The sequence below is a fragment of the Peromyscus leucopus genome, chromosome 7 (assembly GCF_004664715.2).
Source record: "Peromyscus leucopus breed LL Stock chromosome 7, UCI_PerLeu_2.1, whole genome shotgun sequence".
NCBI classification, from domain to species: domain Eukaryota; kingdom Metazoa; phylum Chordata; class Mammalia; order Rodentia; family Cricetidae; genus Peromyscus; species Peromyscus leucopus.
In genome coordinates this window covers 19,046,696-19,062,009 of record NC_051069.1, presented here as the reverse complement: position 1 = coordinate 19,062,009, position 15,314 = coordinate 19,046,696, and the positions used below count along the sequence as shown (strand labels likewise).

The 15,314-nt window shown below is 41.9% G+C and overlaps 1 pseudogene; it reads right to left on the bottom strand.

The window, feature by feature from the left end:
- Window positions 1-1,111: 1,111 nt before the first annotated feature.
- On the bottom strand, window positions 1,112-2,553 carry LOC114690370 (annotated as a pseudogene).
- Window positions 2,554-15,314: the final 12,761 nt, after the last annotated feature.

Below are 15,314 nucleotides of genomic sequence, written 5' to 3'. Positions count from 1 at the left end.
AGTCACATTCGGACTTGCCCAAGCTTGTGCAAGTATGTCCAAAAATAATAAGACTACGCCTCAGCCAATTAAAAGTATACTAGCATAACTGCTGCTCGCTTAACCAATTATGTATGAGATGACCTAACAGTCCCTGAAACTCCCCTTAGCTGTGCTTAACAGGAGCCTGCACGCTCCTCTCGGGGTCATCGCCATTTTGTACAGGTGTCCACCCCTCATGCATGCTGGAATATTAATAAACGCTCTTTGCTTTTAGATTCTATTTGATTCTGGGGTGTAACTGCTAATATAGAAATGATGCATTCTCTCTCTCTCTCTCTTTTTTTTTTTTTAAGCTGAGGATCGAACCCAGGGCCTTGCGCTTGCTAGGTAAGTGCTCTACCACTGAGCTAAATCCCCCAACCCCCCTTTTATTTTTAAAGATTTATTTATTTATTATGTGTACAGTATTCTGCCTGCATGTGTCCCTGCAAGCCAGAAGAGGGCACCAGATCTCATTACAAGTGGTTGTGAGCCTCCATGTGGTTGCTGGGAATTGAACTCAGGACCTCTGGAAGAGGAGTCGGTGCTCTTAACCACTGAACCATCTCTCCAGCCGGATGCATTCTCTTTAGACAGAAAGTTACTTTTCTTGTAACAAAATAATAAAAGAAAGACCGGTGCATGGTGCTGCCTAGTGAAGTCTCCCTGGAAACACTGTCGCCTTCCTCATTATGTCTTTTAGGGATTCTCACCAGTCAAGTTTACAATGAAACTTGTTACCATCACTAGTCCACCCCTAGTCAACCTAACTCCCAAACATTCTATTTACTTATTTATTTTTGAGACAGAATCCAGGCTGTCCTGGAACTGGATATGTAGAACAGGCTGGCCTTAACCCCCAGAAATCCACCTGCTTCTGCCTCCTGAGTAGTGGTATTGAAGGTGTGCACTACCCAGCTCACCCAAACATTTAAATCCATGATGTTCTACCCTTGGCTTTTAGAGTTAGTCTCATATTCATTTCATAATTCAAAACATGCCATTTTGCCTATAGTTTCTAACAGTCCCAGCACTCCTCAAAAGTCCAAAGTCTCATCTAAGATTAAAGACAAACTCTTTTTTTTTGAGCTTTTATATTTGTGTTTATTCTTCATTTAACTTTTAAAACACTACTATAGTTGAATATTAAAACAAAAACAATAGCCAAGTAGTGAGCATATTATGATTACAGTCCTTCCCACATTCACTACTGCATATAGAATGGCAGAGTAACTGGCCCATTAGGAGGTCTGACACTGAACACCACCTCTGGGGTGATGTTCATCGTCCTCATATGCTTCTCTGTTATAATGCTGCCGTCTTTCCTGGTTCGGATCAAAGTCCACCAGTTCTACCTGATCCATTTCATCAGTCTCTTCTACTTCCTTCCTTTCGGGAAGGAGTTTTTCCAGCAAAGAGAGTTTATCAGGAGAGAGAAAGCCGTTTTCAGGGAAGTTCACCTTAAACTCAATGATCAGACGTCCTTTTTCATATGGCCGACGGTATATTGGCATACCTTTGTTTAGCACACATTTTATATCTCCATGCTTGACCATCTGACCTGGGTGAGAGGTGATGACTATGGTTCAGTTGTCAAGAGTGGATATTGGCTTTTGGAAGCCGCACAATGCTTCAACCAGCTGTATGTCCATACACATGAAAAGGTCTTCTCCTCATCGTGTAAAAACAGCATGGCCCTGGTCTAACACAATGATAATATCCCCTGGCTCCAGTCCTGGTTCTTGGTCTCCTTCACCAGGGAATGTTATCTTCTGACCATCTTTCATACCTTTATCAATATGAACTTCTAAAATCTTCTTCTCTCGCACTATCTTTCTTCCATTGCAGCTTTTACACCTGTCTTTAGGACTGATGCGTTCTCCATGACCCTGGCACTCCATGCACACCGACTGAATCTGCTGAACCATTCCTGGTCCGATCTGATGAATCCTTATTTGCATGCCAGTTCCCCGACAGTTGGGACAGCACTCTACTGCTCCTTTCTCACCACCTCGGCCTTCACATTTGTCACAAATCACATTCTTCTGAAGAGCCAGTTTTCTTGTTGCACCATTATAGAAGTCCTCTAAGGTCACTGAGAGCTGGTGCACAACGTTTTTACCTCTCCTTTCTCTTTGCATCCTTCCTCCTCCTCCAAAGAACATATCAAAGATATCCATGGGCGAGCCAAAACCAACACCTGCTCCACCCTCTTTAATAGCTTGTTCGCCTCCTTTATCATATAATTCCCTTTTTTTGGAATCAGCAAGAACTTCATAAGCTTGAGAAATCTGTTTAAACTTTTCGCCTTCATTTGGATTCTTATCAGGGTGGTACTTCAAGGCCAATTTTCTGTATGCCTTTTTCAGTTCTTCCTGGGTGGCATTGGGTTTGACCCCCAAAACATCATAGTAAGTGGTTTCTTTCACCATTTTTCACAGCCGGTGAGCGGGCGGGCGCCGGAGAGTGGAAAGAGGAGCGTAGCACAGCGCAGCTCGGGCAGACGCTGCCCCCTCCACCTCCCACCGAGCGTTTTGGAAAGTTCCTAAAGACAAACTCTTAACTGTGTGCATTTGTAAAATCAAACGCCAGTCGCATCCTTCCAGTATACAATGATACAGAGAAATATTCTCATTCTGAAAGGGAGGAACATGACCGACCCCAACAAAAAATGATTGAGGCAAACATGAATGAAATCCATAAAACAAACAAACAAACAAACAAAAAACAAACAAGAAAACCAAAAAAACACTAAAACCTGGAGCTCCATGTTTGACAACTTGAATTTCTGATGAAACATCTGGGCTCCAAAAGTCTTGGATAATTCTTTCCTACGACGCACATTACCTCCCTCAAGTCTCAGTGGGAGTCTGTGCTAGCTAGTTTTGTGTCAACTTGACACAAGCTGGAGTCATCAAAGAGAAGGAACCTCAGTTGAGAAATTGCCTCCATAATGTTGAGCTGTAGGCAAGCCTGTATGGCATTTTCTTAATTAGTGATTGATGGGGGAGGGCCCAGCCCATTTTGGGTGGTGCCATCCCAGGGCTGGTAGTCCTGGCTTCTAAAAGAAAGCAGGTTGAGCAAGCCCAGTAATCAGCACCCTTCCATGTCTTCGGCATCAGTTCCTGCTTCCAGGATCTTGCCCTGCCTGTCCTGACGTCCTTCAATGATGAACAGTAATATGAAAGCATAAGCCAATAGACCTTTCCTCCCCAGATTACTTTGGTCATGGTGCTTCATTACAGCAATAGTAGCCCTAACTAAGACAATATCTTATGGTCCTGGTGTCTCCAACATCTAGGATGCCTTTGTTGTAACTTGGGCTTTACCTTAGCGTTTCATACAGTGGCTTCTCAGAACCTTCTGGCAAGGAATCTGACTCTGCCACACATTGCCTGGCTTTAGGAGCTTGCTGGAACATTGGTGCAAGCCTCCATAAATCCCTGACTCTTGCATGTTGCTTGCCTGCGAAACCAGCATGGTGTCGACAAGGTCTGCTGTCAGTTTGTAATGGAGCCTGGCTTTCATCTGTCACAGATACGGGGGCCTCTGTGTGCCTCTGCTGTTGGACTTGGGAAACCACTTCCCTAGGTGGTTGCTTTTTAGTAGAGAACCGCTGTGGCTCTGTCCTCAGTCCAGACTCTCCTTTCCAATTAATTTGCATTTTCAAGAAGTAGGGCCTTTGGTGGGTTGGATCTTGCCCAGTTGGCAGAGCAGAAGGTGAGCACAAGGTTTCTCTCCAATGACATTAATCCTTTTAACAGATATATCTATTTTTATCTCATTCAAATCTTTAAATGTGTTCTCTCTTCTTTCCTGGTTCACATGTATACTTTCCATCCCTTTCTCCTTGCTCCCCTTATCTGAGTAAGCACAACAAACAACAATCATGCTGCAGCTTGAGCACTGGGCTGTCTTGAAATATCCTCCACTGAAGAAACTGGCCCATTGTCCTAAAATTCAGCCTCATTAAAGTTTTTTTTTTTTTTTTAAGGACATAGATAGAATGTAGTCCGGTTCTCCTCAGAGGGTAAAATGAATGGCCTCTGCCCAGCTCCCGTCTGGAACCTCATGAGCTGGGTCTCTACTGTCTGAATTTTGCCGACATTCTGGCCTTCCTAACTCCCACCAGAATGGCCCATTAAGCCCTGCGTAGAGCATTCTCAGGGTTCTCTAGTCCACAACTGCAAACTCCTCCATCTTCTTCGCATAAACTGATTCCAAAGGCCTGGTATACACCGTGATCCAGTTTATCAGAGCCGTGGCACATCCTAGCACCGGATTTGTGATTTTTCTCATTGTTTTCCCAAACCATCCGACAAAAGCCACACAATGCTAGGTTTATCCCGGCGCACAGCGTGAGGATGCTGTCCGTGATGGCAGAGAAGTTGGAGTCGGGAGAACGGCTTTATCTGGCGGCAGGAAGAGAGGGAGTTGGTCATACTGCACCTGTGGTCAGGTAGCGGAGAGGGACAAACTCTGGGGCAGCCAATTGCTTTCTTCTTTGTATTCAGTTTGGCATCCTGGACTACGGGATAGTGTCACCCACATTCGGGGTGGAGCATTCTTCAGTTAAACCTCTGCCACGCCTAGAGGTGTGTCTTCGAGCGATTCTAAACCTGGCCAAGTTTCATCACAGCAAATATAGGTGTTTTGTTAATTTTTGTTATATTTTATCTTTGCTGTGTTGATATTGTAGCAGTGATATGATTAGTAACGATGGCACATAATCTGGCTGATGTGGTATCTTTATGTGGTAATCTGTGGATTTCTTTATTCCATCAATGGAAACACTGCACTCGGATGCTGTAGGTGAACTCCTTTGTGTATAACTGCTTTCTGTCTCTCAAGCATGGCAAGTGTTCTATGTTTCATCTGCCATGCCGTCTCTAGTTATCCTTTGCTATTTCTGAAGGGATTATTTATAATCTAAATAAGACACAAAGCCTAAACCAAAATGTTTTGTTGATTCAAACCACACATAGGGGCAACATGGCCAGCAGGGGGCTGACTGGCTGTTCTCTGACACCTTAACCCATTACAGCTGGGACAGCTCCTTCTTATTCCTCATTAAATAGTGGCTTTATTTTTCTACCAAGGAGCAAGTATACATTAGTGGCAGCTATAAAAGGAACTGACCCTGATTATGGCCTTACAGGGAGGCCCAGGACACCCATGATTAAGGAAATGGACTCTTTATCTGGAATGAGACATTCTGGAAACTCATTCCCTAGTAGTGTGCACAAGACACATGTACACACAGCAGAGGGCGCCCCGGTACAACACAAGAGCCCTATGGCTCGCGTGAGTGTGGGGCTTTTCCAAAGGCACTCAGTTCAGTGCTTGACCTTCAAGATCTCATCTGCTCCTCATAAATAAGACTATTACTATTCTTTAGTCATGCTGAGAGATGCTCTAATTGAGGAAAGATAGTGCTCAGGGAGAAATAAAAACAATAGGAGCCAGGCATGGTGGCACACGTCTTTAAACGCAGCACTTGGGAAGCAGAGGCAGGTGGATCTGTATAAGTTTGAAGCTAACCTGGTTTACATAATGAGTTCCAGGCCAGCCAAGGCTGCATAGAAAGATCATGACTCAAAAAGCTGGAAAAAACAAGGGGGAAAGATCAGTGTTTAGAGAAAGAAAGAGGAGAGTAGCATAATTAACTAGTTGACTTTCATTCACCAGTAATCTAGGGAGTGTACAGATGGCCACATTCACTTCTGACATCTCAGTGCCTTGTCTCAATAAATAACTGATGAATGGATGATCATGTTTGTTGACAGATCTTGAAGGATAAGTAGAAACACAAGATAAGAAAGAGCAACAAGCCTCCTAGGCAGAGGGTACATCATGCCAACGCACTGAAATATGACTGTGGGACTCAGGAAATATTAAATAGTTTGAGTTGAATGAAGGAAGATGGGGAAGAAGTTGGAAGATGCATTGATGTCTCAGAGAGCAATTATTATGTAACAAATCATCCTAAATGGAGAGCATTTTTTATTGTGGAAGATGTGTAGGCTAGCTCAGGTTTTCTGCTGAACAGGGCCAGACTTGGCTGATTTCAGCTGGGGTTGATCATAAGTAGGTGGTGACCTGGTGGGTAGGCTGGGAGCTGGCTTGCCTAGGCTTTGTGGTTGGTTGGACATTGGCTGGGTAGATTGATGGGGCTGTGTGGTTCTTAGCATTTAGCAGAGTACCCCGGACTTTTTCATGTGTGTGTGTTCTATAAAAAGGAGTGAATGTGGGCAAGGCCCCTACAGACCTTGGTTTAGACTTGGTACTCTGTCATTTCAGCCATTTATTATTTGTTACAATGGATTTGATGGAGGCAACGTAGAAATAAAAGACAAAAGATGGGCATTTCCAGGAGCAAAATCATTCTTTAAACCAGAACAATGGAAGGGCCACAGTCTCGTTGAGGAAGTTGAGGCTGTGCTGTGGCTCTGGGGGCTTGAGGTTCTGTAGGTATGAAGGGGGGAAGGGAAAGGGTATATCGGGGTGGGGGCTCAGTGGCTAATTTTCTGGCTTCAGCTCTACCTCTGCAGTTTCAGATAAGATCTGTCTGGGCCAGAAGTTATTCTTGAGCATGAGAAGTTTCCAGGCAAACATTGGCCAGACTGGAGTGTTTTTACTCTTTATTATTGGTCAGAGAGTCCAACACCCACAGCCTAGATTCAAAGGTGGGGAGACAGTCCTCCCTCCTTGTTGGGAAGAGATACAAAGTCAAATTGCAAAGGTGGGGAATGGAGAGGGGAGTAGAAGAGGAGACACATTTTCATCGAACCTATTCAGTTGAGGTCAGAAAACACGGGGTTATCACTTTCCAAATGCCGGGTTTGGACTTTATCCTGTAAGGATGGCGGACACTAAAAGTCACGATGCAGGTTTGGGTTTTAAAAAGATCTTCCTCTGTTAGTGGCATCATAAAAAGTTTGGAGGGAGGAGAAGCTTGAAGCTAAAGATCCTTTGGGAAAGTTACTATAACAGTCTGCAAATGGGGGTTTGAACAAAACCTATGATAATTTATTTCATTTAGTTAGCCAAGTACGGTTGTTCAAGGAGGGTCATGTATTTGAATGCTTAGTCACCAGGGAATGGAACTGTTTGAGAAGGATTAGGAATTGTGACCTTGTTGGAGGAAGTCTGGTTTTGTACGAGGAAGGTTTACTATGCTGTACTCATAGACCAATGTCTTTCTCAGCCATCATCAGAGAAGCTTCCTCCTGCAGCAGATGGGAACAAGTACAGAGATCCACAGCGGGACAATGTGCAGAGTGAGAGACCTTGGAACACTCAGTCCTAAATGGGATGTTGCCATCAAGTCCCTCCCCTCAGGACTCAGGGAACCATGTGGAAAAATGAGGTGGAAAGATTGTAAGAGCCAGAGGGGATGGAGGACACCAAGGAAACCAGGCCTTCTAAACACAGCAGGACAAATGCACATAGGAACTCATAGAGACTGCAGGAGCATGCACAGGGCCTGCACAGGTGTAAGCCAGATGGGGTCCCAGCACTGAGAAGAGAAGTCGACACAAACCCCCATCCCTCACCCAGAAACTGTCTCCAATTGGTAACTGTTCACAAAGGAAAAATTCATTTTCTCCAATGGAGTCTCACTGGATATACAAACCATGCAAGTGTAGGCTCCATGCCTAGCAGTTGACAGCCAACAGAAAACAAACTCAATGGTATTTTTGGAGTTTTATTTGTTTGTCTGTTTCACAATGCTTTGTCTGGGTGTTTTTTTCCCTTACAGGTCTTTTGCTTATATATTATGGTTTCTGGTTTGGGGTTTTTATGGGATTTCTTGTGTGCAAATGTGTGTGTTTCTGTGTCTATACATGTTTCTTTGATTTTACAGGGGTTATAGTTAAGAGGTAGCCTTGACTCTTAGAAGAGTCTTTGGCTTTTAAACAGCGTTGAAACCATGAAAGACTATAAGGACTTTGGAAGCTGGACTAAATATATTTTGCATTATGATGTGGCTATTCCATTCCAGGGAGTAGAATGTGGTGGTTTGAATGAGAATGGCCCCATAGGCTTATATATTTGAATGCTTAGTCACCAGAAAGTGGAACTGTTTGAGAAGGATTAGAGACATTAGGAAGTATGTTGGAGGAAGCATGTTGCTTGTGGTAGGCTTTCAGTTTAAAAACCCCCACCAGGTCCAATCTCTCTCTCTCTCTCTCTCTCTCTCTCTCTCTCTCTCTCTCTCTCTCTCTCTCTCTGTCTCTTTCTCTGCTGCTGCTGCTGCTTGTGAATCAGTGTGTAAAGCTCTGAACTGCTTCTGCAGCACTATGCCTGCCTGCCACCATGAGTCCCATCGTGATGATATTGGACTGACCCTGTAAAACTGTAAGCAAGCCCCCCTCTTTCTTTTCTAAGAGTTGCTTTGGTCATGGTGTCTCTTCACAGCAATAGACCAGTGACTAAGGCACCAAGTTCACCAAGGCCACATCCTCTGTTATATTCCCCACTGCTACTGATTCACTTTGCACAGCAATTTAAAGAAGTGACTAAGAAGTGAGTTTAAGGCTGGAGAGATGGCTCAGATGTTAAGAGCACTGACTGCTCTTCCAGAGTTCCTGAGTACAATTCCCAGCAACCACGTGGTGGCTCACAACCATCTATAATAGGATCTGGTGCCCTCTTCTGGCATAAAGGCAATGCAGGCAGAACATGGTATACATAATAAATCAATAAACCTGAAAAAAAAAAGTGAGTTTGATCCTATGGGTCTAGAAAATAATTTAGATGTCTAAATGTTGTCCCTATGTTGTTCTCATCAGCCTAAGAAGAGTCTTGTCTATGATTATTGCAAAAGACTGAGGATAAGCTGTGTCTAAGAAGTATTATTTTACATAAAATAAACACAGCTTGTGTGGAACCGAGGCAGGCTTTGACTCAGTCAATAATACAATGAGCTCCACCTTTGACAGGTCAAATTTCACAAAGGAAATGGGGTACACTCATTGAGGAAGTTGTAATTGGGGGGCAATGTTTGCAGAATGTGGTAGTTTGAATCCTATAGGCACCAGTACCACTTACACCAGCTGGAAGAACAGGCACAGGCACAACCCACACCAGTAGGAAGAAGAGTCTCCATAGACACAAGTAAAGCCCACCTAAGCCAGAAGAACTGGAGAATGTGCTGCATTTAGGCACCCAAACCCCCAAGCCTCAGCTGAGACAACCCCACTGGACCTGAGGACCAGCCAACAACCAGAACCTTTGGCCATTCAGCCCAAAAGACAATAAAGGAAACAGACAATACAGGAACAAAAGACCCATCCAAAAAGACATCACAAGAATCAACACCTGCACCTATAATTGCCCCAAACCTAGATGGGTAAATGGCAGTGTAACATTCAACAACATAAAGAAATATGGCACCACCAGAACCCAGTGGTCCTACAACAGCAAGACCTGAACATCCCAACGCAGATGAAACAGAAGAAAATGGCCTTTAAATAACTTTATGAAGATGATAGAGACCCTCAAAAAGGAAATGAAAAATTCTCTTAAAGAAATCAAGGAAAAGACAAACAAAAATTGGAAAAAATCAATAAATCCCTTAAAGATAGTCAAGAAAAAAAATCAGACAGGTGAAGAAAACAGTTCAATACTTGAAAATTGAAATAGAGGCAATAAAAAAAAAGACAAACCAAGGGAATTCTGGATATGGAAAATCTGGATAAGCAAACAGGAACTATAGTTGCAAGCATCACCAACAAATGCAAGAGAGAAGAATCTCAGGCAATGAAGATGTGATAGAAGAAATAGATTCATTGGTCAAAGAAAATGTTAATTCCAAGCTGGGCGGTGGTGGCACACACCTTTAATCCCAGCACTTGGGAGGCAGAGGCAGGCAGATCTCTGTGAGTTCGAGGCCAACCTGGGCTACCAAGTGAGTTCCAGGAAAGGCACAAAGCTACACAGAGAAACCCTGTCTCGAAAAACCAAAAAAAAAAAAAAAAAAGTTAATTCCAACAAATTCTTAACACAAAACATCCTTGAAATCTGGGACACCATGAAAAGACCAAATCTAAGAATAATAGGGATAGAAGAAGGAGAAGAATTCTAGCCCAAAAGGCACAGAAAATATATTCAACAAAATTATAGAAGAAAACTTTCCCAACCTAAAGAAGGACATGCCTATGAAGATATAACAAGCTTACAGAACACCAATAGACTGGACCCAAAAAGACAAAATAAATAAATAAATAAATAAATAAATAAATAAATAAATAAATAGTCTCCTTGTTACATAATAATCAAAACACTGAAGATATACATTAAAGAAAGAATATTAAGAGCTGTGAAGGAAAAAAGCCAAGTAGCATGTAAAGGCAGATCCATCAGAATTAAACTCAACTTCTCAATGGAAACTCTGAAAGACAGACATTTTGCAGATACTAAGAGACCACGGATGCCAGCCCAGATGACTATACCAAACAAAACTTTCAATCACCACTGAAGGAGAAAACATGACATAACAAAACCAGATTTAAACCATACCTATCCACAAATGCAGCCCTACAGGAAGTACTAGAAGGAAAACTCCAACCCAAGGAAGTTAGCTGCACCTATGAAAACATAGGCAATAGATAATCTCACATCAACAAAACCCAAAGAAAGGTCTCTCTCTCTCTCTCTCTCTCTCTTTCTCTCTCTCTCTCTCTCTCTCTCTCTCTCTCTCTCTCTCTCTCTCTCTCTCTCTCTCTCTCTCTCTCTCTCTCACACACACACACACACACACACATCACCAAAACCAAAAAATAACAAGAATTAACAATCACTGGTCATTAATATCTCTTAACATCAATGTACTTAATTCACCTATAAAAACACACAAGAGCCAGGCGGATCTCTGTGAGTTCGAGGCCAGCCTGGGCTACCAAGTGAGTCCCAGGAAAGGCGCAAAGCTACACAGAGAAACCCTGTCTCGAAAAACCAAAAAAACAAAACAAAACAAAACAAAAAAACCAAAACAACCCCCCTCCACACACACAAGCTAACAGAATGGATAAACAAACAAACACACAAACAAACCAGGATCCATACTTCTGCTGCATTCAAGAAACACAGTTCAACTTGAAAGACAGACATTACCTCAGAGTAAAGGGTTGGGAAAAGATTTTCCAATCAAATAAACCTAAGAAGCAAGCTGGTGTAGCATCCAACAAAATAGACTTCAAATTAAAATTAATCAAAGGAGATGAAGAAGGACATTTCATATCCATCACAGAAAAAACCCATCAAGATGAAGTCTTAATTCTGAACATCTATGCACAAATACAAAGGCACCCACATTTGTAAAAGAAACATTTCTGAAGCTTAAATTACACATAAAACTCCACACATAAAAGTGGGAGACTTCAACACCTCACTCTTAGCAATGGACAGGTCTGCCAGACAGAAACTTAACAGAGAAATAAGGGAATTAACAGATGTTATGACTCAAATAGACTTAACAGATATCTACAGAACATTTCACCCAAACACAAAAGAATATACCTTCTTCTCAGCACTTCATGAAACCTTCTCTAAAATTGACCACATAAGTGGTCATAAAGCATATCTAAACAGATACAAAAAATTGAAATAACTCCATGTATATTATTGGATTACCATGGGATAAAGTTAGAATTCAACAACAACACAAACTACAGAAATCCTATAAACTCATGGAAACTGAACAACTCTCAACTAAATCACCACTGAATCAAGGAAAAAATAAAGAAAGAAATTAAAGACATCCTAGAATTCAATGAAAATGAATGCATAACATACCCAAACTTATGGGACACAATGAAAGCAGTGCTAATAGGAAAGTTCACAGCACTAAATGCCTACATAAAGAATTTGGAGAAACCTCATACTAGCAACTTAACAGCATACCTGAAAAGCTCTAGAACAAAAAGAAGCAAACTCACCCAGCAGGAGTAGATGGCAGGAAATAATCAAACTTGGGGCTGAAATCAATAAAATAGAAAGAAAGAGAACAATACAAAAAAAATCAATGAAACAAAGAGTTGATTCTTTGAGAAAATCAACAAGTTAGATTTCTAAACTTATCTGAAGTAACCCAAGCAGAGAGAATATCCAAATTAACAAAAATAGAAAAGAAAAGGGGGACATAACAACAGACACTGAGGAAATCCAGAGAATCATTAGGTCATACTTCAAAAACTTGTACTCAACAAAATTGGAAAATCTAAATGAAATGGACAATTTTCTTGATAGGCACCATACACCAAAATTAAGTCAAGACCAGATAAAAAATTTAAACAGACCTATTACTCCTAAGGAAATAGAAGCAGTCATTAAAAAATCTCCCAACCAAAAAAAAAAAAAAAAAAAACAAAAAAACAAAAAACAAAAACAAAAACAAAAAACCTGGGGTCAGATGGTTTCAGCACAGAATTCTACCAGATTTTAAAGAAGAACTAACACCGATACTCCTCAAATTGTTCCACACAACAGAAACAGAAGAAGAAACATTACCAAACTCTTTTTTTATGAGGCTACAGTTACCCTGATGCCCAAACACAAAGATGCAACAAAGAAAGAGAATTATAGACCAATCTCCCTCCTGAACATAGATGCAAAAATATTCAATAAAAACTGGCAAACCGAATCCAAGAACACATAAAAAAAAAATCAACCATCATGACCAAGTTGGCTTCATCCCAGAGATGCAAGGATGGTTCAACATACAAAAATCTGTCCATGTAATCCACCATACAAATAAACTGAAAGAATAAAGCACATGATTATCTCATGAGATACTGAAAAAGCCTTTGACAAAATCCAACACCCCTTCATGATAAAGGTCTTGGAGAAATCAGAGATACAAGGAACGTACCTAAACATAATAAAAGCAATATACAGCAAGCCATCAGCCAACATCAAATTAAATGAGGAGAAACTCAAAGTGATTCCATTAAAATCAGGAACAAGACAAGACTGTCCACTCTCTCCATTTCTATTCAATATAGTACTCAAAGTTCTAGCTAGAGCAATAAGACAACAAAAGGAGATCAAAGGGATACAATTTGGAAAGGAAGAAGTCAATTTTTTTTTTCTTTTTTCAAGATAGGGTTTCTCTGTGTAGTTTTGGTGCAAGTGGACTGAATGGTGCCTGTCCTGGATCTCGCTCTGTAGACCAGGCTGGCCTCAAACTCACAGAGATCTGCCTGGCTCTGCCTCCTGAGTGCTGGGATTAAAAGAGTGTGCCACCGCAGCCCAGCAAAAACAAAGTTTTGCTATTGGCAGATGATATGGTGGACCAATGGAATTGAATTGAAGACCTTGGCATTAATCCACACACCTATGAACACCTAATTTTTGACAAAGAAACCAAAATAATACAATGGAAAAAAGAAAGCATCTTCAACAAATGGTGCTGGCATAACTGGATGTTGACATGAAGAAGAATCCAAATAGATCCATATCTACCACCCTGCACAAAACTCAAGTCCAAGTGGATCAAAGTCCTCAATATAAATTCAGTTACACTAACCTGATAGAAGAGAAAAATAGAAAATAGCCTTGAATGCATTGACACAGGAGATTACTTCCTGAATATAACACCAGTAGCACAGACACTGAGATCAACAATTAATAAATGGGACCTCCTGAAACTATAAAGCTTCTGTAAGGCAAAGGACACAGAAAATAAGACAAAACAGCAACCTACAGAATAGGAAAAGATTTTCATCAACTCCATATCTGTCAGAGGGCTGATCTCCAAAAATATATAGAGAATTCAAGAAACTAGATATCAAAATACCAAATAATGTGATTTAATGGGGTACAGATATAAATAGAGAATTCTCAACAGAAGAATCTCAAATGCCCAAAAGACATTAAAGGAATTACTCAACATCTTTAGTCATCAGGGAAGTACAAATCAAAACAACTCTGAGATACCCTCTCACACCTGTCAGAATGGCTAAGATCAAAAACACTGATGACAGCTTATGTTGGAGAGGATGTGGAGCAAAGGGAACACTCCTCCACTGTTGGTGGGAGTGCAAACTTGAACAGCCACTTTGGAAATCAACATGGCAGTTTCTCAGAAAATTGGGAATCAATCTACCTCAAGATACAGCTATACCAATCTAGGACATATACCCAAAGGATGCTCAATCATACCACAAGGACACTTGTTCAACTATGTCCATAGCAGCATTATTCATAATAGCCAGAATGTGGAAACAACCTAGATGTCCCTCAACTGAAGAATGGATAAGTAAAACTTGGTTCATTTTATACAATGGAGTATTACTCAGCTCTAAAAAATAATCACCTCATGAAATTTGCATGCAAATGGATGGAATTAGAAAAAAAAAAACCATCCTGAGTGAGGTAATCCAGACCCAGAAAGACAAACATGGTATATACTCACTCATAAATAGATATTAGGAGTAAAGCATAGGATAACCAACTTACAATTCACAGCCCAAGAGAGGCTAGATAACAAGGGGGGCCCAAAGAGGGATGCATGGACTTTTCTTGGAAGGGAAAATAGAAGATATCTCCTGGTTAAAGTGGGGGGAGGGGGAGTGAGGGATGGAGGGATGGGAAATTGAGGGAGCAGGTTGGGGTGGACTGAGGGGGAGAGTAACTAAAGAGATGTCTTGATGGGGGTGGTATTTTAGGGTTTGAGAGAAACCTGGCACCAGGGGAACCCCCGGGAATCCACAAGAATAATCCCAGCTCAGACTCCTAGCAACAATGGAGAGGGCGCCTAAACTGGCCATCTACTGTAATCAGATTGGTGACTACCCTAATTGTCATCAAGAGATACTCTATTCAGTAACTGATGGAAGCAGATGCAGAGATCCACAGCCAAGCACTGGGCTGAGCTCCGGGAGTCTTGCTGAAGAAAGGGAGGAGGGATTGTGTGAGCAGGGAGGTCAGGACAGGGGAACCCACAGAGAGGCAGACCTGAGCTTGTGGGAGTTCATGGTCTCTGGACCAACAGTTAGGGAGCCTGTATGGGACCGACCTAGGCCTTTTGCGTGTGTGAGACAGTTGTGTAGCTTGGCTCCTAGCAGTGAGATCAGGACCTGTCCCTGGCACTTAGCTGGATTTTGGGAACCTGTTCCTCATGCTGGATTACCTTGTCCAGGCTTGATGCAGGGGGAGGAGCTGGTCCTGCCTCAACTTGATATGTCATGTTTTGTTCAAGCCCATGGAAGGAGGAGGAGTGGACGGGGAGGAGGGGTGGAGGACAGGGGACTAGGGACCAGGATGAGAGGAAGGAGGGGAAACTGCTG